General features: G+C 39.9%; 1 long non-coding RNA gene and 2 pseudogenes across 1 annotated transcript; all 3 read left to right on the forward strand.

Moving 5' to 3' along the window:
- The window catches only part of LOC145164802 (receptor-like serine/threonine-protein kinase NCRK), a 28,133-nt pseudogene extending 19,885 nt beyond the window's left edge, over positions 1-8,248 (forward strand).
- Positions 8,249-8,273: 25 nt separating this feature from the next.
- Positions 8,274-18,124, forward strand: LOC145164803 (very-long-chain 3-oxoacyl-CoA reductase 1-like; annotated as a pseudogene).
- Positions 18,125-18,308: 184 nt separating this feature from the next.
- LOC145163103 (uncharacterized) lies at positions 18,309-18,818 on the forward strand. Its single transcript, XR_013739563.1, has 3 exons — positions 18,309-18,367; positions 18,595-18,688; positions 18,764-18,818. It is a non-coding gene; the product is annotated as an uncharacterized LOC145163103 (long non-coding RNA).
- The last annotated feature ends 6,812 nt before the right edge of the window (positions 18,819-25,630 follow it).

Below are 25,630 nucleotides of genomic sequence, written 5' to 3' on the forward strand. Positions count from 1 at the left end.
CACAGACATCTGTGTGTATGAGATCCAACAAACCCTCACCCTAACACAAATACCAGTGAAGGGTGACTTAGTCATTTTTCCATGTAAATAAGATTCACAACTATCATCTGACCTTACTTCAAATGACTCCAAGACTCCAGCCTTTTGGATTTGGCCTATGCGCTTCTTGTTAACATGTCCAAGACGACAATGCCATAAGGTTGCCTTATCCAAACTAGTGGAAGAATCAATATGCAAAACATTATTTCCTAAGTTGTCTACAACCAACACCGTTTCATATACACCATCACAAGGTAATGCTTTAAAATAAAGAACACCATTATAGAAAGCATCAATACCACCACATTCATTATCAAATGAAAAAGTAAATCCTTATTTATACAAACCATGAAAAGAAATAATATTTCTCGCCATTTCAGACGAGTAACAGTATTTATTCCAATCTAATATTAACGCACTACTAAGCAATAAAGAATAAACTCCAATCTTGGTGACAGGTGAAACTTTCCTATTCCCCATGATCAAGTTTATCTTCCTGTGCTCCACATTCTCACTTCTTTTTAGGCCCTACAAATCAGAACATATGTGAATTCCACACCCTGTATCAAGGACCCAAGAATTAGTATGTGGTGAGTTATTAGACAATATAGTGTAAATACCTACATGGGTGGGTTTTACTTTCCCATCCTTAATATCCTGCACGTACTTGGGGCGGCTTCGCTTCCAGTGCCCCTTTTCCTGACAGTAGAAGCATTGAGCATCCTTCAGGTTAGAAGAGGGAGTAGCAAAACCAACCATGGTTTCACTCGAAGAGGAGCCATAAAGAGACTTTCCCTTGGTACCCTTCGAAGAGGCCTTCCTCTTTTTCCCTATACCTTTCCCGATTGCTAGAATAGGGGCTGCAGTAGGAGTAGATACAACCGTTTTACCTTTGAGACCAGTTTTGGTTGTCCTCAAAAGTCCTTGAAGTTTGCTAAGTTTGACCTCCTCCTTGTTCATATGATAGGTTATACGTAACTGATCATAACATGGAGGTAAGGAGTGCAGTTTGATATCAATAGCCAGCTCCTCAGGGAAGTTCACATTCAACTTAAGCAACCGGTCCACAAACCTTTGCATCTTCTGCAAGTGGCCCGTGATGGGTTCACCATCCTTCATCCTAGTTGTTATCATGGAAGAGATGATTTCATACCTCTCTTAACGAGCACTCTGATGGTATCTTTCCATCAGGTCCTGGTGCATCTCATGATACAAGACACCTTAGTGGCATCCTTCTCATGGCTAGTGTACTCAACAATCTCCTCTGGAGTAGCAGAAGACTCATCGATTTCCTTCAGTTCCTTGTTAAGGACATACTCCTTGTCCTCATAACGAGTGACCATCCTGATGTTCCTAATCCAATCATTGAAGTTGGAACCATCAAAGATGACTCTCCCACAAAGGTTCATGAGAGAGAAGGAGCCAAAAGGGTTTGAGCCAGAAGCATTGTTGGAAGACATCTGAAAAAGAAGAAAGACAAGTTTAGATTAGATATAGAATCCTTAATAAGACACCCAAATGAAATATTAAGGCTAGGACCCAACACAATATTTTATAACTTGGAAGAGGGATGTCATAATCCAAGCTACAAAATATTTTAAGGTAGGTAAATGACGATTTACCAATTTCCACCATGAAACACGAAATAGACTATTAGGTTTTAGCTGGATTGAAACTCCTACATATTTTGAGATTCATTGAACAATTCAATGGCATGTTTAAATCTCGATTATGCCCTTCAAGTTTGTAACTGGGATACCGAGGATCACAAACAAGGTGTGAATAACCATCCAAATTAACTTGCTACTCTTAACTTTATCACCTAATCGATGTGCCGGTTAACCACATACTACTAGAAAATAGCCCTTTAATGACGCGCAAACTATGACACGCACGAATTTATGATACACAAAAACGTGTGCCCTAAAAATAATGTCATCTCTCCCAAAATTAGAAGGATTTAGGACACGCATTTTTGCGTGCCCTAAAATTAGTGTCCCATCAAAAGGAAAAAAAACCACGGAAGGAACCTAAAAAAATATGTGTGTCGTGTAGAGGTGTCACTTTATATTTTTTTTACTGAACGCGCGTTTTGCTTAGTAGCTAGGAGGAAAATGAAATCCCAAAAAAATCAAAAAACCCGCCTTGAAAGATGTATGTCACTTCTTCTCCTCTCCTTCAATCTTCTCCACGTTGAAAGATGTACCGATTCAACGATTCTCCTTCTCTTCCAACAACATGTCGATCTTCTTCCCAAACAAAAACATTGACGAGGTCATCCACAAAAACCCTTGATTTCCTGCCAAAAAATTCATCAGGTCATCTATTTCACTTGAGGACGATGCCATGGACATCAAAGTCGATTCTTCACACCACCTAATATTTAACTGTGGTATATCCCCTTAACCTTCCGGATATTCCATATTTTGTTTTCTTTTCCTCTGAAGACGCTTTGTTTCGTTATTCTGTTCGAGCCCTATCAGAGATGAAGGCGCAAAGTGCGATCAGGGGTAATTACATGAGTCTAATTCGGGATTTATAATGATATTTGGACCAAATGATGAATCGATTCCGTGGCGTCCCATTCTTTGGGAATTTTGCCCATTTCCGAACCCTAAAAATGAAATTTGAAACCTGGTTGAAAGTTTTCCTCTTAGGTTTTGTTACATATATTGCTGTTCTGGATTTGATTTTTTATTGTTAGATTTGTGTTTTAAAATAAGTTCTGGAATTCTTCTTCTGATGCTGAATTTTTTTTGAATAATTTAAGCTTATTATTCACTAATCCTCTTCATTGTTTATTAGTAGAACTAGGAAATTTGAAATGTTGTGCATTAAACACCTATTTTGTTTTAATTCTTATTTTATTTTGAGTTGATTTATAATTTTAAAATCAATTCAGTACTTGTTTTGATCTTCTTTTCTTTATCAGAAACCAGAAAAGCATCGATGACACATATCAAAGTGGATCCACACCACTTCATGTTGGACCGTCCCATATCCACCTGATCTTCTGGATAATCCGGATTCATATGGTTTTTGGCTCATCTAGATGCACCTATTGTATATGTTAGTTTACATGTATAAATATGACCAATAGAGCCTCAGTGACAGATTTTGTAGGTTGCAATTAGCTTATACCTTTTGTTGAATCGTTTATGAATGTAGATTAGGTCGTATGTGCAATTTCTAACCCAAATAAGTGAGGGATATGCGAAAGCTTGACTTTAGCTTAAGGTATCTTAACTATTAATAGTTAAAAACATTATCATTTCCATAAACAGGTGATGGTATTTTGGTAATCTCACTTTTGGATATATTTTTTATAGTGAACAAAATATGATACTGCGAATGGTTATTTTTTGTTTATCCTATATAATGAACAAAAGTTTATATTGCTTTAAATGTTGTATTTTTCTAACTGAAGTTGGCATTTCGTCCTCATTTCTGCAGGTCACTCAGATCCTGCAAAGTTAGAATTAAAGTTCATGATACTCAACAGTTATCTACCGATGAGCTATAGAAACGTCAAATGGAAATCAAGGTTAGAAGCTGAGGCATATATGAGAACTAAATAGTTTAGCAAGATTCAATCAAACGTCTTAAATCTCAAGGAGGAGGCCCAGATGCTGATGTAACATTTTTGACAGAGGTAATAATTAATAATTAATTAAATATATAAATGCAAAATAGTTTTTTTTAATAAACAAGTTCAGTTTATGTTCAGATTGAACTGCTGTCAAGACTGCACCACTGTCATGTGGTGCCATTACTTGGGTACTGTTTGGAATATCAATACCACACAAAACAGCCTGAGATGCTTTTGGTGTTTGAATACATGCCAAATGGCAACCTGAGAGAGTGTCTAGATGGGGTTTCAGAAAAATGTCTAGATTGGGGGGCCCGCTTTGTAGTAGCTATTGGAGCTGCTAGAGGGTTGATCTTCATGCAGTAGTTGCACCAAGAATCCTGCATAGAGATGTTAAATCCACTAATATTCTCTTGGATGAAAACTGGAGAGAAAAGGTGGGAATTGGGATTAATAATTTTTAATATCTCATTTGTGAATATTAATAAGTTTGAGTTTTAATTGTGTGATGATTTTGTTGGTAGATTAATGATCAGGGAATGGCTAAGAGTTTGGTGAGTGATGGTGTTTGTGACAACCCGAAATTTCTATTCTGTACAACATTTCAATTCAATAGAAGTCAGAACAGTTTCTGCTAACTTTCAAGCTTTTTGGAATAAGTTTGAGTCTTTATAAGTTAGTACTTCGGGAGATACCAGGAGAGAGGATGCCATAGGGTTTATTGTGCAACAATAGAGTTCCAAAAACATCAAGAGTTTGGAGTTTACAGCCCAAATTGTATTTGGACTGTAAACCCTAGTGATTATATATATGGCACTTAGCCATTTTTCACACTTTTTCACAATTTCAAAGCTAGAACTCAAATCCTCTCAAGTAGCATCCGACTTTTCCTCCTTGATCTTCAACTTGTAAGTGTTTCTAGCCTTATTAAGTTGATATATTACTTAATCTAGTGATCTAACACACTTTCATCCGTGAAATCATTCCAAAAGGTTAGATCTTCAAGTTTCACCAAGAACACCAAGAACACACACTAGTGTTCTTGGACTTTTAGCACCTTTTCAAGCCTCTATCTTGTAAGTACTTCTATCTTAGAGTATCTTAAGGCTTGTTACACTTCCATATATCAAGAAATCACCCAAGAATCACCAAGAACAAGGTGTTTACGGTCCAAGATGTTCTTGAACCGTAAACCCTAAAAAGGGTGCCAAAGTGTGCCCTAGTCCCTCCTAAGCCTTGGAAACATGCATAGATCCCTTCCTTGATGAGTTAAGGGCTTGAAAACATCAAAAGACCATAAACCATAGGGGTTTACGACCGTAAACCCAAAGGAAAATGGTCTAAGGACCGTAAACTCCATTTAGGAGTGAAATGGTGCCCTAATCCCTTCCATAGGCTTATACTTCAAGTAGAAATGCTTCTAAGGACTTGTAGAGCTTCAAAACAACACATGGTCAAAGAAGCATGAGTTTACGACCGTAAACTCATGGGTTTACGACCGTAAACTCAATGAGTTATGGTCACAAAACCGTAAACTCATATAAGGGGGTTCCCTTGAACCCTAAACTCAATAGCAATGTCCTACAACACTTAGATGCAATCCTTGGGACTTATAACACTTATATAAGGTGTTTAGCATGTCCTAGGATGTCTTAACTTTGTTGATTAGTTGTTTAAAGACTAATTGGATACATATATGTGATATTATATGTTAACTAGGATCCTTGTGTGTGTTCAAGACTTCACTTGACACCTAGCAATCCTGTTTCATCAGTTCATCCATACCACTCACTACATGTGAGTTCATACCCCTTAAATTGACCTTTTAAATGTTTTTAAACGCTTTTATGGGGGGGGGGGGGAATACAAGTTGAACAATTATAGTTATTATATCAATCACATGTGATTAATAACTACCAAACAAGTGGTTTTCTTACATTTCAAACTGTGTTATCAAACTGTTTTGCTTCAAACTATTTTACAAACTCTTTTGCTTGTCAAATACTTTTACTTAAACTCTTTTTATACTTTGATATTGTCAAATGCATGCCTATGTATGTATAGTTGTATAAATAATGTTTAAAGGACTTAAGGAAGATTAGCTCACTTTATCTCCTTTTCCTCGTTGGGATGTGGCTTTAGGGCATCGGTTAATCGTCCGAAGGTCGTCTAAATATTAGTTATATATTATGTATACATATATAGACATAAAAGTTTTATCAGTCAATTTAATACCCTTGGTTAGCAAGGGTATACATTCATGTTCATACGTACAAGTCTTATTACTAGTAAACTACGATAGGCGTAGTTTAGGAAGTTACTAATACTATTACTAGAACAAAGAATCATACAATGAGTCAGTTCATTCATGAGTCAATACTTGCTAGATAGAGAGAACACACAATACAGCTAGTACACACAATACATTTCAATACTTGCTAGATAGAGAGAGAACATACAATACAGCTAGCACGCACAGTACATTACAATACAGGCTAGACAGAGGGAGAACATACATTACAGCTAGCACATTCATTACATATACAGTTTTGCAGTTATGTGAGCCACGTTCCGGGGCATGGCACTACCTGCCATGGCCGTTCATGTATCCAGAATCTCCTTAATTGGGGAGCGTATGAGTTTGCGTATAGCTATACTGGATTGACTATCCTACACCTCGCTGCTAGCTACAGTAAGACTTACAAGTCTATGGGTGCCAAATGTCATTTTCTTCCGACATCTTACATTGTCGCGTACTATAGTCGGTAGCAGGATACAGGTCGATCACATGGTACTTTAAATTATGATTAGTTTAAGGTAGTTAGTACAGTGGTAGTTACTTATTACAATACTACAGTACTATTTCATCTTCCCAGTGCATTCACCTTGTGAGTTTCACACGATATACAGAAATGAGAAAACTATATTTTGATAAATGATAGTCAGATTTGGGAAAATACTCACTCTTACAAGAGACATACACAGATACTAGATGCCTTGGTAGAAGGCTACTTTTAGTAGGAAACATAGGGTTTTCTAGGAGTTTCAAAACTTTTACATACTTATACTTCACATACTTACAAATACATTCTTACAAATACAGACACTAAAATACTTATGATCTCACCAGCTTTAAAGCTGATAGACTCTTTCAAAATAACTTGTATTCTCAGGTCACCAGTAGACAGGTACGATGACCAGGTTTTGAGAAGACGGAGCACAGACAAGACTCGTCTTTATTTTGATTACATATTTTGGTGTCTTATTACAATGAAAGAACACTCTTGTATTAAAATTATATTATTAATGCAATGGATGATGTTGTTGCTTGTTTACTACTATTCATTGTTGTGATACTGTACATGACGTCCTCCACCCCCGAACGTTTCCGCCGTTTATGGTTTTGGGGTGTGACAGTGTTCCAAGCTGTTCTAGCTCACCTGCTAGAATGCAAGGGACATTTGGCTATTTTGCCCCTGAATATGCGATTGTTGGAAGGGCATCACTGATGTCAGATGTTTTTAGTTTTGGTGTTGTGCTTCTTGAACTTATTAGTGGTCGGCATCTGATATACAAGTCAAAAGACAAAGGAGAAGAGAGCCTTGTGATTTGGGTTAGTTATTATTATTTTGTACTCTTTTCTTAATCTTATATTTTCTTTTACTAAATAAGGACGAAGATTGCAATAATTAGAATTATCAGGGACCAAATTTTCAAAAAAAGGATCAAAAATGTAATTTAGTAACACCCCGCTCCCGAGTTGAAGCAAAGAAAAGAAGAGAAGAGAAAAGAAAGTAAGGAGAGAAAAGAAGAGAAAATAAACGAAAACAAATTTGTCTTTTGTGCTCCCGAGTTGGAGAGAAATGGAAGGAAAGTTAAACATTTTATTCTTTCTTTTCAAATCCTCCCATATCGGAAGGAAAGTTAGGAGGGAAAGTGATCTTTCCATTTCCTTCCACTTCCTTCCTTTAATGAAACTCGGGAGCATCAATCACTCATACTTTCCTCTCATTTCCGCCCATTTCCTTTCTTTTCTCTCCTTAAGTTGAACTCGGGAGCGGGGTGTAAAAGAAAGTGATAATTTTCATTTTCAGGCGACACCACTTTTACAAGATAGCAGGAGAGTGAGTAAGGAATTGTCGGACCCACATCTGAAAGCGAAATTTGAAGAAGAAGAATGCTAGTGATGGATTATTTAGCAAAAGAGTGTTTGTAGTTAGATCATGATGCTCGTCCAACAATGAGTGAAGTTGTTCAGATACTTCTAACTATAGCACCAGAAAAATCTAAAAGGCGGAATTTCTCCGTTGACCGCTTTCAGGTTTGACTTTGACTTTGAATTTGTCTCTATTAAGTCGTTTTTTTTCTGAGTTCTGATACAAATCTTAATTTCTTAAATAGGATTATACCATTAGAATGGAACGCGAGCTTCAACAATTGTCATCCAGTAGATCATTTTCGTCAGAATCTTCATTGCTTGTGCATACCCCTCATGAAAACGAAGAACCAGTTACAGTTACAGGTCCCGGTTCACATGGTGGAAATGATGAAGTCACTGTTGACTTAACTGAACCATGCTTTGAGTCCTTTTGTGTGTCCAATATTTCATCTGCTTCATAACTTGCAATCAATTTTCTTAATGACAATGGTGAAATCTAGTGTATTAGAGGAAGAAGCCATAAAAGCATTGTATGATGTTTCAGTGATTATTAGAAACAACCTAAATGGCCTCAAATTGTTCTATTCCGAAGGCGGCGACCTAATGCTACAGGTAATGCATGTGGAAGTTGACAAATCAAAGTCTTTTCTAATTTAAAACTTGTTTTCTAGGGCATTTTGAGCAATGCCACTGCTGATGTTAGACTACGCAGGAGATCAGTGTCACTTGTAGCTGATCTGGCTTAATATCAGTTAGAATATACTAGCTAATGGGAGGTTCCTTTTTTCAGCAATTGTGCACTAGTGAGGCTGCTGATTGATTTGACAGCATCACGTGACCTTGATCTCTACGAGAAGGTCAATATGTTTATAGTTGTATTGGGTCAAATCTTGAATTGGAAGGTTCCTTTTCTATACTAAAACCATCCCTTCAAATCTTGAATTGGGTGTTCATTAATTTCCTCAGACCCGCGAAAAACCTCAAGAAATACGGGTCATGAGCATTGGTTACGGGTCTTACAGATGGTATTGGTCAAAAATGTTACTTCAGCATCTAGGTGTAACATCCCGAATATTAAATAAATAAATAAATAAGGGTTAATATGAGTAGAAACCCTAAGATAATAATAATATGGCAAGGTGTTTGCCTCGAGGAATTAATTGTCACGATTTAAGGGTAAGTTATTGGGACTTAATTGAATAGATTTTTGGGAAGGAAGGACTAGAGTGTAAATTTTGGATTCAATTTGTAATGATTTCTGAAGGCGGGGGTTATTAGGTAAATTTTGTACTTAGTTTGAAGGAAATCGGGTAAGGAGGGGCTGAATGTGATAAAATGAAAGGAAGTTTGGAGGGATGCGAGATCAGCCGATGATCAATATTCCCTCCCGTGTTCATGACTCAAACCCTAATCACTATTCTATTGAGCTGCCACCGATCGGGAGTCATCCTTCTACCGCCACTCTTCTTCTTTCTGGCGAAATCGTGATCGGCGAGACCTTGGCTAGCCGTCGGAGAAGCTGTTGTCAGTAGCGTCGAGCAGCACAGCAAAGTCAACAGCGAGTCGCCGCTGCCCTCCTCCGGTGAAGACTGGATTGCTAAGCCCCGACTGTACCACTCTCTCTTTCGTTCCGTCTTCACGTCATCCCTCCGTCGGAGGCACCAGGTAACCTTCTCGACTCCTCCTTGAGTGCGCGATGTAGTCGTTGCCATTGCTGCCGGCTTCTGCCGGCGTTTCTGTTGACTTGAGCGACGTCAGCCACCAAGTAGGTGGCTGAAAGCTACCATTTCGAGTTGTATAGCATCGTTGGAGTTCATGAGCATTTTATTCCAAGGTTTGGCGCACCACCATGGCAGCCAACCATGGTGGCTGCCATTTCTATCATCTCTCGCCGCCACCAGCCACCGTGGATGGTGGCTGAGGGTGTGTTAATGGGTTGATTTTGAGTTTAAGTGTTGGTTTCAGAAAATACGAGGATTGGATGACTGATTGTATGGTCGGAAAACCCCCACCACCACCGTGAGGTGGTAGCTGCCGCCGTGAGCCGCCACCGACCACCACCGCCCGAGGTGGCAGTGTGCGGTGCCCGTTCTAATGAAACCCTAATGGGCCTAAGCACTTAATCTTGGACTGGGCTGCTTCGTATTGGGCTAAAAACCCTAATTAGTGTTTAGGAAACCCTAATTTTTTGGTTTGTTGGTTTGGGCCTATTGGGACCCGCACTTGGACCAATGGACTGAAGTTATAACTCATGACGATTTTATTGTATGATGGCTTAGTGGAATCATGGACTTAATGGGTTAAGTCCTTAATGGGTTAAGTGAGAAACACTTAACCCTAATCATCATTTTATGAGGAAACCCTAATTTTTACTTGGGCCGTATTTTGAGCCTTTTATTGGGCTTTGGTGATTAGGCCATTGATGAGCCATCCAAGAGCAGTCATGTGGACTAGAATATTTAGATGGGCTCTAGGGTAAGGCCCGTGTGAGGGTTTGGGCCCAATTTGGAAAATTGGGCCATAGTTGGGCCATTAGAGGACTTTTTGTGAACCCATTTGGTATTTGGCCTTGGTGGGCCCAATAGGCTTGAGTTAGTTATGGACCGGGTTGGTGGACCATATCTAGACCTAATATGTGAAGGTTGGTCTTAAATCCTAATGGGGTTAATTATGGGTTTTGATTCAGAGTTAGAGGTCGGAGTACAACAACAACATTTATAGGATCTGTTCGCCAACCGATGTGAGTCTTCTCACTATACTTTACCTTGAGTGGTAAGTAGAGTTATGTGACAGATTATCTTGTATGCTATGTATGTGATGTGTTGCACTGCATTATTTCTATGTGATTTATGCTGTGTGTATTCCAGAGTTTACAGAGTTAGGACCGGAAGGTCCATAGAGTTAGGACCAAAGGGTCCACAAAGTTAGGGCTAGTGGGCCCACAGGGTTATAGGCTCGAGTGGCTAATATGTGTTATATGTGGTATTTTGGGGAACTCACTAAGCTTCGTGCTTACCGTGTTATATGTTATGTGTTTCAGGTACTTCTCAGGATCACGGGAAGGCGACAGCTTGATTGTACACACGATATGGAGTTGTGTTCGAGGATCCTGGATTTTATTTAAATAATTATGAACACGTGTTTTTGATAATTGAAATATTGAGATTTTGTGATATGTGTTGATGATATTTATGTGATTTTAAAAATGAAAAATTTGTATGAAAATTTACGGTGTTACAAGTTGGTATCAGAGCCTTGGTTTGAGGGATTCGGATGCACCTTTGGGTAGATCTGGACTCAAACTGAGGATTTGAGAAAATTTTTCAAGGAAATGATTTTTTCTAAAATGAGCAAGAGTTTCTAAAAGAATACGAGTTGGAGCAGTGTGTACAATCAGCCAGAGCCCGAACGGTGATTTCCCAAAATACCCTTACGTTTGTATTATGAGATATTTATGAGATATGCTATGAGATATTATGCATGCTAGAGATAGGCTAGGTGTTTCATATGTTAGGACTAGAGTGGCCTGATTTGTGATGCCTTAGCCTAGGAGTTATTGTTATCTGTGATGTGCTTTCGAGCATGTGTTGAGTAAGAGTATCTAGCCGTAATCCTCTAGAGAGGGTTTTGAGTAAAGGGGTAATCTAGGAGAGATACCTAGATGAGCATTTGAGGAGTCTACTGAGAGAGTAGTCAGATGGCCGCGTGGGGTAAAGTTGCTTGAGTTCGGTGGTATCCTTAGAGTATGAGGAGAGCAAGTAGGTAATGACCTAGAGTGGTTTGCATGTTAGTAGAGATTATTTGATGCCCGAATGCTGCTTGCTTCGTGCTTTGTGGAACTCTTGATGATGAGAGCCAGCTACGAAGTGAATATGACGATATTCAGGAGGTAGACGGCTGGCATCATAACGAGTTCTTCAGCAGCTGATGGCGGGAAGTGTGAGAACCTAGGAAGAGCCTAGGAAAGGGTGACCCTAGTCATATGAGTACACTCACAGAGTTGGATATTTCGCAGAGGAGCGAACACGCATAACAGGGTTGGTGAGTGAGAAGGTCGAGCAGCTACTTAGGGACTCGGGGATGGTCCGTGTGGAAAGTATGGGTAGATGTGGCAGGTAGTATGGGCCCGTACTACTGAAAGCAGAGGACCCATACTCGATACAGAGAACATTCCGGAGGTTCTAAGTAGCAGATCGAGAGGTGATTTCATGGTTCGAGTACCATGATTTGTAGCAGATCCAGAGGTGATTTCATGGTTCGGGTACCATGATTTGTAGCAGATCGAGAGGTGATTTCATGGTTCGAGTACCATGATTTGTAGCAGATCAAGAGGTGATTTCATGGTTCGAGTACCATGATTTGTAGCAGATCGAGAGGTGATTTCATGGTTCGAGTACCATGATTTGTAGCAGATCGAGAGGTGATTTCATGGTTCGAGTACCATGATTTTTAGCAGATCGAGAGGTGATTTCATGGTTCGAGTACCATGATTTGTAGCAGATCGAGAGGTGATTTCATGGTTCGAGTACCATGATTTGTAGCAGATCGAGAGGTGATTTCATGGTTCGAGTACCATGATTTGTAGCAGATCAAGAGGTGATTTCATGGTTCGAGTACCATGATTTGTAGCAGATCGAGAGTTGATTTCATGGTTCAAGTACCATGATTCGTAGCAGATCGAGAGGTGATTTCATGGTTCGAGTACCATGATTCGTAGCAGATCGAGAGGTGATGTCATGGGTCGAGTACCATGATTCGTAGCGGATTGAGAAGAGATAACATGGCTCGGGTACCATGATTCATAGCAGATCGAGGGGTGGCCACATGGTTCGAGTACCATGACCTGTGGCGGTTAGTGTTACTGGTTCTACCAGTTATTCCGTGGTGATTGGTTAGACTGAGATCAGATGTGAAAGAGTATAGGGCAAGAGGGCCATGATGAACGAGTTTTAGTGGAGCATTCCTTGAGAGGGAAATCAAGTTAGCTTCGAGAGATTTTTGTTAAGATGGCAGATGAAGTCGCAAGGCTCAAGGATAAGTAGAGATGGTGGTTATGGAGGATGGCGGCATGAGTTGAGCAATCAGCCGATAGTGAAGATGTCACCTTCTGTGACATGGATGGTATTATTTCCGTTTCCTGTGGGAAACATAAGAGGTGTTGAGAATTCGGTTTCCGAGCTTGGGGCTAGAACCCTGCGGGTTAGCATTGATGGCGCCCTTCCATCAGAGTATTAGGGCAGTATGTCTGCCGAGAGGTAATGATAGAGCATGAGAAGATTGTCAGTTGACTGATATGGTTAAGGACAAGGATACACCCTATTTTAGCATTGTAGGGCATGTATTAGCTGCAGCGGCAGACGATCAAGAAGAGGATATTGGGGCGGTGGCTCTTATTGTCTATGAGGAGTATCGAGTATGGTAATGAGGACTCCGGTCTTATTACAATCCACGTGATGGAAAGTTGATTGAAGAGTCGAGGATGAGGAGTATGATAGTTCATTATTTCAGGTTAAGAGTTAGAGTTACTACTGGACAGTTGAGATGTCCGATAGTGGGATGATACGAGATTCTGAATGACTAGGAGTAGTCATGATGAGAAGTTTCTGAGGATTTCATCTGAGATTCAGGTAATTGGAGTTGCTCGATCTCCATCGAGGAGATCATTGAGCATTGCGTATCACCTCCCAAGAGTAGGTGCGATGTTACTAGTAAAAACAGTCTGTGGGATAGATTGTTGGTGAACCAATTGGTGATGGTTCAAACCCTGAGTGGGGGAGGACCGGGTGCTTTTGAGGAGATCAGAGATCTGTTGAAGAGCGGATAGAGAACTGGATATAGAGACCTATGGTGCGGATTCCTGAGACCAGGATTATTGATGGTCAAGGCGAAGTGCAGAGCGAGATAGTGCATGTGGTACATGTTCAAGAAAGGATGAGTGTCTGCACGGCGGGTGGCCGTTAGGCAGAGACCTTGTAGTAGGTAAGAATTTTTCGAGGTGGTTGGTTTGATGAATGGATTGTTCTATGCTCTTTGGAAAGGGTAAGAGATGATCATGCAACCAGCTTCAGAGTCGGTATGAATATCCTTGCAGAGGTTTGAGCGACAGAGGAGGGAGTTTAGGATTGTCGACATCGTGTTCTGAGTCATCGACGATTTCTCTGTGTTTCAAGTTGAGGATTGGGATTTTCAAAGTTATAAGATGTATGAGAGGAAGATCAGTTGTGAGATTCTGACAGAGTACATTGCGGTATCTGAGTATGATGTCGTGAGTAGGAGATCAGTGGTGGGGGCAAGACATCCTGAGATTCTGTGATGGTGTGCCGAGACATCCGGGTATGATGACCTAAATTTCAGTTTATTTCGAGTCTTGAGTTATGAGATGTCGAGTGGTGTATCAAGTGTCTATGGTTCCAGTGGGGGCCCTTCAGCTAATTGTCATCAAATGGTTTTATCTGAGAATGTGAATTGCTGCGAGAAAAAGAGGTTTTGTCACGACGGTGGTCGTCCAAAGTAGTGATGCTTAGCCTAAATGGGTGTGTGTGAGTTAATGATCGCAGTGTGGCGTCAGCCTGAGGATGAGATTGTGAAGTGGTAAGAGTAAGTGCGGTAAGACTGAGGGGAGCTGCAGCTTCAATGAGTCAGTGCAGAGAGGTTGTGGTGATGCTACGGGGAGCTATAGCACTCACTATTCAGTGAGGGGTGTGGTGATGCTATGGGGAGCCGTAGTACTCACTATTCCGTGAGGGGTGTGGTGATGCTACGGGGAGCCGTAGTACTCACTATTCAGTGAGAGGTTGTAGTGATGCTACGGGGAGCCGTAGTACTCACTGTTCAGTGAGAGGTCGTTGTGATACTGCTGGGAACCATAGTACCCACTAGTCAGCGAGAGAATGTTGTGATGAAGTGCTCTCTGATCAAAGCTTGACGCAGAAGAGTTTTAGGCTTGGGTAGCCTTAATAATTGAGTCTTTGGGAACCTGGTGGCCGGGCCAAGGGCGAGACTGTGGTCTCCATGATGGTTGGGATCCGTTATATCTCGAATTGAGTAGAGGTTGTGGCACATTAGAGGGAATCGGAGAAGTAATGTACGCGTAGATTCGTGAATCACGGGTTGTGAGTTGTGTATCAGACTGGATTTGTGTGGTTCCAATTCTGCTGTTGAATCAGACTCTTGAGCTTGAGTTTGGCCCTATCTGTGTAAAGTATAGATGAGTTGATATTTCAGATTCCTGATGGTTTTCATTTGTAGTGGTTTTGGGTTGCATCTGATGTTCTAGACCTGGGAGGGTCGTTTCGATTGGTTCGAGAAGGATCGCAGCATCCGTAGAGTTAGTGAATGGTAGGCGACAGAGGTCGTAAATGATGTGTGACTGCAGATCGGTTGTAGCATTGTTTGAAGTAGATTGAACTCCGTGGTGTGTACAATGTGGTTGGATGAGATAGCTCGGTTGGATTGAATGGCTGGGGTTACGCTTGGACTTGTGGCCATGCCGATCAAGAGGTCGGGCGTTTAAGGGATGTTAAGGAATGATTTCGAGGACGAAATCTAACATAAGTGGGGGAGAGTTGTAACATCCCGAATATTAAAAAAATAAATAAATAAGGGTTAATATGAGTAGAAACCCTAAGATAATAATAATATGGCAAGGTGTTGGCCTCGAGGAGTTAATTGTCACGATTTAAGCAGTTGGGGGTCAAAAGTGTAAAATTCCTGAGTGGTTTGTAAATATTTTCAAAGGCAGGGGCTGATTGGTAAGTTATTGGGACTTAATTGAATAGATTTTTGGGAACGAAGGACTAGAGTGTAAATTTTGGATTCAATTTGTAATGATTTCTGAAGGCGGGGGTTATTAGGTAAATTTTGTACTTAGTTTGAAGGAAATCGGGTAAGGAGGGGCTGAATGTGATAAAATGAATAAAAGTTTGGAGGGATGCGAGATCAGCCGATGATCAATATTCCCTCCCATGTTCATGACTCAAACCCTAATCACTATTCTATTGAGCCGCCACCGATCGGGAGTCATCCTTCTTCGCCACTCTTCTTCTTTCCGGCGAAATCGTGATCGGCGAGACCTTGGCTAGCCGTCGGAGAAGCTGTTGCCAGTAGCGTCGAGCAGCACAGCGAAGTCAACAGCGAGTCGCCGCTGCCCTCCTTCGGTGAAGACTGGATTGCTAAGCCCCGACTGTACCACTATCTCTTTCGTTCCGTCTTCACGTCATCCCTCCGTCGGAGGCACCAGGTAACCTTCTCGACTCCTCCTTGGGTGCGCGATGTAGTCGTTGCCATTGCTGCCGGCTTCTGCCGGCGTTTCTGTTGACTTGAGCGACGTCAGCCACCAAGTAGGTGGCTGAAAGCTACCATTTCGAGTTGTATAGCATCGTTGGAGTTCATGAGCATTTTATTCCAAGGTTTGGCGCACCACCATGGCAGCCAACCATGGTGGCTGCCGTTTCTATCATCTCTCGCCGCCACCAGCCACCGTGGATGGTGGCTGAGGGTGTGTTAATGGGTTGATTTTGAGTGTAAGTGTTGGTTTCAGAAATTACGAGGATTGGATGAGTGATTGTATGGCCGGAAAACCCCCACCACCATCGTAAGGTGGTGGCTGCCGCACTTAGACCAATGGACTGAAGTTATAACTCATGACGATTTTATTGTATGATGGCTTAGTGGAATCATGGACTTAATGGGTTAAGTCCTTAATGGGTTAAGTGAGAAAGACTTAACCCTAATCATCATTTTATGAGGAAACCCTAATTTTTATTTGGGCCGTGTGTTGAGCCTTTTATTGGGCTTTGGTGATTAGGCCATTGATGAGCCATCCAAGAGCAGTCATGTGGACTAGAATATTTAGATGGGCTCTAGGGTAAGGCCCGTGTGAGGGTTTGGGCCCAATTTGGAAAATTGGGCCATAGTTGGGCCATTAGAGGACTTTTTGTGAACCCATTTGGTATTGGGCCTTGGTGGGCCCAATGGGCTTGAGTTAGTTATGGACCGGGTTGGTGGACCATATCTAGACCTAATATGTGAAGGTTGGTCTTAAATCCTAATGGGGTTAATTATGGGTTTTGACTTAGAGTTAGAGGCCGGAGTACAATAGCAACATTTATAGGATCTGTTCGCCAACCGAGGTGAGTCTTCTCACTATACTTTACCTTGAGTGGTAAGTAGAGTTATGTGACAGAGTATCTTGTATGCTATGTATGTGATGTGCTGCACTGCATTATTTCTATGTGATTTATGCTGTGTGTATTCCAGACTTTACAGAGTTAGGACCGGAAGGTCCATAGAGTTAGGACCAGAGGGTCCACAAAGTTAGGGCCAGTGGGCCGACAGGGTTATAGCCTCGAGTGGCTAATATGTGTTATATGTGGTATTTTGGGGAACTCACTAAGCTTCGTGCTTACCGTTTTATATGTTATGTGTTTCAGGTACTTCTCAGGATCACGGGAAGGCGACAGCTTGATTGTACACACGATATGGAGTTGTGTTCGAGGATCCTGGATTTTATTTAAATAATTATGAACACGTGTTTTTGATAATTGAAATATTGAGATTTTGTGATATGTGTTGATGATATTTATGTGATTTTAAAAATGAAAAATTTGTATGAAAATTTACGGTGTTACACTAGGCCTCCTCCTTCAAATCTTGCATTTATATATTTAATTAATTATTAATTGGGTGTTTGTTAATTTCCAGTAAAGGAATAAATTCGGTTCTTGTGGGTCGGAATCTTGCTAAACTAAACAATGTTTCAGATTCAATCCGAACTAAATTCAAACAAACCCAAATCAAAGTTGTTGTGGTTGATTTTAGTTGTGATTTAGATCATGGGATTGAGAGGATTAAGGAAACAGTTGCTGGTATAGATGTTGGGGTTTTGATAAATATCGTTGGGGTTTGTTATCCTTATGCTAGATTTTTTCATGAAGTTGATGTCTAATTTAATTAAGGTTAATGTTGAAGGGACGACTAAAGTTACAAATGTCGTCTTGACTGGAATGATGAAGAGAAACAAAGGAGCTATTGTTAATATTGGGTCGAGTGTTGTAGTTGTTACGCCTTCTAGTCCTCTTTATGCACTTTATGCTGCTACTAAAGCGTAAGGTCCTTCGTAACTATCTAGTGATAATCTAAAAATGTTGTTTCAGGTTGAAGTATGAACATTAGTTTTCTTGCTCTTAACTTAAGATATCGAAATCTACCCTCTTACCAGTCTTATAAAAGAATAGATTTTTTGATAATTGAATAATAGTATCCTTCAAATTTGCAGAATGAAGTTGGCATTCCCGCAGTTACAGACAACAAAATCCCTCAACCCCATGTTACTTTGAGATTTCATTTATTTTCAAAAATAAATGACAAGTCTTGATTTAACTATGGATCAATCATGTTACTTTGAGATTTCATTTATTTTCAAATAGCTTTATGTTAATAGTATACTTTGAGATTTCATTTATTTTCAAATAGCTTTATGTTTACATTTTTGCCCTCATTTTTCATGTGTGCTACATTTCACAGGAGTTATAATGAATGATTAGACTGTGCATCAGTTGTGTAAACAGGCTGTTTCACAGGTATTTACCATTTCAACTTTTGACTTTTAATTGACTTCAAGGGTGTTGATATTCTCACAGGTTCGTACTTTTAACATTTATATGTATATTTGTTATGCAGTATGAAAGTATTGTTTTAATCAAGTCTATTTCTTATTATATTAAAAGAATTTGTGGTGTACTATAATAGACGACAAGGCTGCTGGAATGATTTTTTACTAATGTTAATTGATTGTAAACATAAACAGTACACTATAGAGGAGAAAGTCATTGAAAGAGCTTATAAAAAGCTTGCACTTGATGCTTTGGTTATTCAACAATGACGTTTACCTGAGCAAAAGAGTAAGCATTTCTTCACATCACCTTTTTACTAGTTTCCATTACTTCTAAATAACATGTCATCTTTTTTTTTGGTAGCTATAAACAAAGATGAGATGCAACAAATGGTGAGGTATGGTGCTGAAATGGTATTCAATTCAAAGGATAGTACAATCACAGTTGAAGATATCGATAGAATCATTGCTAAGGGAGAAGAGGTATTCAACTGTTGATTTGTATGATTTTGATGATGACGAGGTGTTCTGCTGTTCTCTTGTCCTATGATTATGTTGTATTACTATGTTGTGTCATGCTCATAACTTCTTGATGATTGTGTGTTTTAATTTATGAAGGATGAGAACAAGGTTGACTTTAAGAAGATTGTGAGTGATAACTGGGTGGAGCCTCCACATGTATCATGTGGAAACAGAAGAAGCATAACAATAAGAAGTAGAAAGAAGAAGGTGTTCCATAATAGCAATGTAGTATTAGGTTATATAGTTAGGGAAAACCTCTTAATTGCAATGTACAATAAGATCCCCTTAATACCAATGTATTACAATTTTTTGACATGATGTTATTGGATGAAATTGATTTTTTCGTATATATTTGTTTCCATATTTTTGTATTATACGTAAATGAGTATCGTAAAGACGTGTCGTAAATGTATATATATCATAAATGGTTGTTGAAGTTTATGACACGCAAATGCGTGTCATCTTCTTTTATGACAGGGGCTTTAATGATACACAATGCGTGTCCTAAACGCGCGTCATTAGGTTACGACACGCAAACGCGTGTCATTTTCCTTTATGACAAGGCCTTCCTTGACACGCATTGCGTGTCGTAAAAGCGCGTCGTAAATGCGTGTCGTAATTGCGCGTCGTAAATGCGCGCCATAAATAGACGACGCGCAAAAGCGTGTCGTCTCTCGTTATGACAGGGCCTTCCTTGACACGCATTTGCGCGTCATCTGAGCGTTTTACGACACGCATTGCGCGTCGTAAAAGGCAGTTTTTCTAGTAGTGACACACGCTACACCGATCTATGACAAACCTTAAGCCACCCTTTGCCACCCTTGTTAAGTCCATGTTAGTGTGTCGGTTAACCACACACGCCCCACTAACGACTTTAGCAAGGTGCAAAGTGTAATTTCATAGGTTAGCATCAATTTCACATTTTCCTAAAGTAACTAAGATTTGGAATGTATAAAAGCTTTAGTTACTTTATATTTATCATTATACATTTAATGAGAATTATAGTTCTTGTCCTACCCGTTCGGCTAACGACCCTCCACCAGTTAAGGAAGTGGTGGGTGAGAGTGGATACACATTAAGCTGCCATTTTATAGGCAACAACCTTATACCCCCTTATAGACCAACTTCGTGAATGAGGACTACTAACGGTAAGACTGACTTGATCTTATATATATATATATATATATATATATATATATATATATTATTAACTTATAATATTATTAAGTATAAGGGTTGAATTTTAAACTTTTAAAACTCTAGGGTTTGGAATTAAAGTTTTTTAAAGTGACTTTACAAATTCCAAAAATTGAGGGCAAGTTTTGAAACTAATCAAAACCTTTCATATTCAATAACTTATGAGTTTTAATGATGTTAAAGAAAAGACTTTTGGAATTCCATAACTTGAGGACAAGTTATGGAGTCCATTAATAGCATTTAGATCAAGAATTACAATAACAAACAATTTGCTAAAAATTCCTATGATCTACCAAAACTCATAAGCATGAACATTCATATCAACAATTTTCAAGAATCATATAAACATATATAAAACTTGAAACTTTGATAATAACCTTTGAAAATGGATTAGCATAATCATTAACACATCAAAAACAGATTTTAGAAGTCCAAAACAGTTTAGGGTAATGATTTTGGTCCATTTCGAGCAACAAAACTCAAAATTCTGCACTCTGGGCCTCCTACTCGGCGAGTGCAAGAACCTACTCGACGAGTAGGATGAGTTTTCACTTGGACTCGTCCCGTTCCCCCATGGACTCGACGAGTCGACTGAACAGTAAGAATTAATTCGACTTTTTTCAGCAATTTGCATCAAGTATAAAGAAAACAAGCCTAGGCTCTGATACTATTGATGGGTTTTGAGCATTCTAACACTCTTATGGTGTACATGCAACCCTAGAAACCTTGGATCTATGTTTTCTCTAATATACATGCAAATTTAATTTTTCCAAGGTTCTCATCCTAACTAGCATGTTATGGGGTACTTGTAATACAAAAAACTAGTAGAATGACATACCTTTCTTGTTGCTTGTATTCCTTAAGAACTTGTGAGCCTGGCACCCCAAATGTGATGGCTCAAATGTTTCACACAACACCACAACTCTTGGAATAACTTGAGAGAAGTACACTTGAGCAAAAAATCGGCTAGCCCTCACCCTTTTAGTCTTAGATACCGATTTTGCTCCATATGAGGTTCTTTATATAGTGTGTTACATGTAGGGTTACACCATGTTAACCCTAATGTGCATGGCTTTTCATTTCCCCCATAATCCATGGGTTTTAACCTCCATGGAGCACCCAATGGGTCCTAGCCCAATCTAGTGAATCATGGATCATAAGCCCACTATATAAGAATGAATGATTTACTAAATCAATCCCTATATATTTAATTAGTCTCTTTTGATCACAAAATTAATTCCAAATTAATTCTTGATCAATACTAATTAAATAATATGATTTCATATTAATATATTAGAACTTATAATATATTAACATATCATAAGTGTCCTTTTTCTCATTTTTCTATCCAATTGTTGCCATGCCATGAAACCTAAATGGACCATGCCAAGTCGGGTTAAGTACATACTAAATATAGTTATGGACTTAGACACCTTATCCAACAATATTGATAGTGGCTGTTCGCGTCACGCAACGGGAAGGAGAGAGGAGTTGAGGGAATTTCGATCGCTGAAGGATGGTGTCTATGTCATGTTTGAGGACAATTCAATCGGAGAAATCAAAGGATATGGGATGATTACGAATGGAGAATTCTCGATTCGGAAGGTAGCTTATGTGGGCGGCCTGCAACATAATCTAATAAGCGTTTCTCAATTGGTTGTAGGTACAGGGCTAAAAGTCTCATTTGACGACGAGGGATCAGAAATAATAGAAAAGAAAACAAAAGTAGTGCTATTGAATTCCAAATGAAAAGGCGAAATGTATCCTCTGAATTTCAATCCTATCAAAGGGAAGCCTTCTATTTTCCTTCTTACGAATGATAGGCTATATTTTTGTGGTTTGGGCTAGGCATTGTCATGTATAGGTCGTGGTAGGATGTTAGAGTGTGTTGTGGTGGTCATAGCATGTTAGTGGGTGTGTGCGGCCATACACGTGTGTGCGGCTGCACACTTGTGTGCTGCTAATTGTGGTATAAATAGGCTGTGTCAGTGTGTCAGTAATAGTGACGTATGTATGCGTGTTTTTCAAGGTGTACCTGACATTTATACGTTATAGATGTGTGGATGCTTGATTTTATTCTCATTCTACTCCTTCTACACTCTGTTTGATTGCTTGCAATTCATTGATTATTGATTTGGATCTATTGATTAGGACTTACAATTGGTATCAGAGCAAATTCAGTGTCAATTTGAAGAATCATAGAGTGTGCGGTTGAAGATAATTGTGGTTTTTGAAGTGCATTCATACTTTTTGATTGAGAAACTGCTACTAATCATTGTTTTTACTAATTTGGAATCAGAATTCGTTCAAAAATCTAGTATTTTTGAGTGTGCGGTTGGAGCTTTGAAGGTGTGCGGTTGAGTCTTTGAAGGTGTGCGGTTGAGTCTTTGAAGGTGTGCGGTTGAAGACTTTGAAGATGTGTGGTTACGTCTTTGAATGTGTGCAGCTAGTGTGTGCGGTTGAGTGTGCAGCTAGTGTGTGCGGTTGAGTGTGCAGCTGGGTGTGCGGTTAGAGTGTGCGGTTAGAGTGTGCGGTTGGAGTGTACTGTTGGTGTGTGCGGTTGTAGTGTGTGCTGTTGACGTGTGCGGCTGAAGTGTGCGGTTGCACTCATCCTAATTAACGAAGTTTTTGTTGATTTCTAAAACATGGAATCTCAAAGCATGTCAGCTCACCATGAATTGGATGCAATTATGGGAACCACTTCTCGAATTCCACGACTGTTATCTGCGGAAGGATTTCCAAAATGGAAATATCGGATCGAAAAGTGCATCAAAATGAAGGATTTCAAGATATGGCGAAGTATTCTTAGAGGACCAATCTGCATTACAACTACATTGGAAGATGGAACCATAATTGATAAGCAAGTTGAGAACTACACCGATGATGATTTCGAGAGAGTCGAGGAGCAGGAATAGGCTCTTGCTACACTAACCATGGAATTATCTCTGGAAATCGCTCAAGGTTTCCATGAGTATACATCAGCAAAGGCTTTATGGGAAGCACTGATAGAAGTCTATGAAGGCAACGAAGACATGAAACAGAGTCGCCAAGACATGCTGCGACAAAAGTTCAATATGTTTAACTATGTCTTGGGAGAAACACTTGAGAATCAGTTGCAAAGGTTTATCACACTCACCACAGAAATGAGCTCTGCCGGTGTGATGGTTACAAGATTGGAAATCAACATAAAGCTATTGAACTCTCTACCAAAATCCTAGGATATAAATGTCTCAGTGATTAAGAAGACCAAAGATTTGAACCGTTTGAGTTTGGCTGAAACGATGGCGATCATCAAGGCTTGTGATCTCGATGATAAGCAAATGGAGATTAACCATGTCAATTCATACTCCACAACAAATCTTGGGATCCAAACCACCAACAACACTGCTTTCTCAAGCTTTTGTACTCCTCAAGCTCCTCAAGGTCAATGAAGTTGCACAACCAGCAGCCAAGACTAGGGATGATGTTAATGCTCTCAAGATTTTGCTTGCTTCTTCAAAACCAATGGAAGATTCTTCAAGACTAAGAGATGTGGCTTCAGGGATTCCTCCCCTGATGATAATGTCTCTACTTCTGTTCCATCTCTGAGTGAACCGACACAGCCACAAACCTCCTTGTCTTCTCCAAGGCAGGGAGTGTTCATTCAAAGCCAAGCACCACCGGTTTCATCGATTGTCACCACCATAACTATCTCTATACCATCACTTCAAACTGAAGAAGGTCCAAGCACAGTGTATGAAGCAGGCGGATCGTCTTCTATTCCTGAATATACCCCCACAAGGCCTTCGCTAGATGAAGCTTCTATCAGACTAGCTAAGCACTTGGCACATAACTGTTCAGATTCTCCCTCCCAAGGAAAAGGCATATCTTTTGAGGAAGAATATTCAGGGGATGATAAGACCTTAGTGTCTAAGCTTCGAGAAGAGATTGGAATTCTAAGACAAGAAGTCATTGAAAAGAACATATTGCTTGAGCAACATGATTCCTATATCACTGAGCTTCGAGAAAGAGATGAACTAAAGACTAAACAGATTACAGATCTGCAAACAAATCTTGGTTCTTTAACTGCCTTCTACTTCGGATTGAAGAACATATTGTATGACGCTTTTGGTGACAAAGTCAAGGCTCTGTTTCAGCAACCTCATGGAATTGAAGATCCTCCCATGGATCCCACCCAGTCCTCAGAAGGCGACCTTCCAGTTAATCAACCTCCTCCAAGGACAACGACCATTGTTGATCGCTTCGACAAAGAGCCCGATAATGCCAGATCTCGAATCACGATCAAGCATGGAAAAAGGACCTTCACTGCCAATAAAAGTGAAGGATTACTCTTTATGAAGAACTCGAACGAAAATTGCAAAGCAAAAGATCCTGTATTGACAGTGACGGATCTCAAGAAAAGAAAGTTTGGTGACGAGTATGGTGATCGCTCTGGGATCAAGATGTGGGCCTTTGACCATGAAGTGAACATGTGGGTCGTAAAGAGAAACTCTGGAGTTCCCGAATATTACCAGAGCATTCATGACTTCAACTCATGGACGAAAGTTGATCTTGCCGAACTTTCAAGGGCCCCATTTCACAATCCTTCACAGGATCCCAATGCGACCAACTTCAAACTATTTGTAGACAGGCAGGTTAAAGAAAATTTCTCAAAGATGAAAACTTCAAAAGCCCTGTACAGAAAAGATGCAGATGTTATCGATCCTGAATCTGGGAAGCCAATGAAGATCATACTATGGCCAGCGACAAAACAACTGAAAGAAATTCCTATCCCTCAACACTTCCCTGAAGGATTTCTTGACGACATGGAATTTTGGGCATATAATGATGAAACTGCTACTGCTGCCATCAAGTTCAAGAATAGTGAAGAAGTACTAAGGCTTATCAGTGCAAAAGATCTTCTCAAATTCAGAGAAAGAGACATTCGTACCTTCGCTCGTCACCAAATCATTTGCAGAAAAGAAGTCATGGAGGCTGCTGCCAAGGAATTCACTGGAATGGTCTCCATAATCATCAATGGAAAGCTATGGATGGGATCCATGGGAAAATCTGACCTGAAGCTGTTCGAAACTCCTGTACAATGAAGACCAAGTCAATGCTAGCCACAAACCAAGGGGGAGACTGATAGGCTATATTTTTGTGGTTTGGGCTAGGCATTGTCATGTATAGGTCGTGGTAGGATGTTAGAGTGTGTTGTGGTGGTCATAGCATGTTAGTGGGTGTGTGCGGCTGCACACTTGTGTGCTGCTAATTGTGGTATAATTAGGCTGTGTCAGTGTGTCAGTAATAGTGACGTATGTATGCGTGTTTTTCAAGGTGTACCTGACATTTATACGTTATAGATGTGTGCATGCTTGATTTTATTCTCATTCTACTCCTTCTACACTCTGTTTAATTGCTTGCAATTCATTGATTACTGATTTGGATCTATTGATTGGGACTTACAACGAATGCATCTTCGGATGATTATTGGCTATGGCACCGATGGCTTTCACACCTGAATTTCAAGGAT

Source organism: Lactuca virosa, chromosome 3, assembly GCF_052849685.1.
Source record: "Lactuca virosa cultivar CGN04683 chromosome 3, Lactuca_virosa_CGN04683_v6, whole genome shotgun sequence".
NCBI classification, from domain to species: Eukaryota; Viridiplantae; Streptophyta; class Magnoliopsida; order Asterales; family Asteraceae; genus Lactuca; species Lactuca virosa.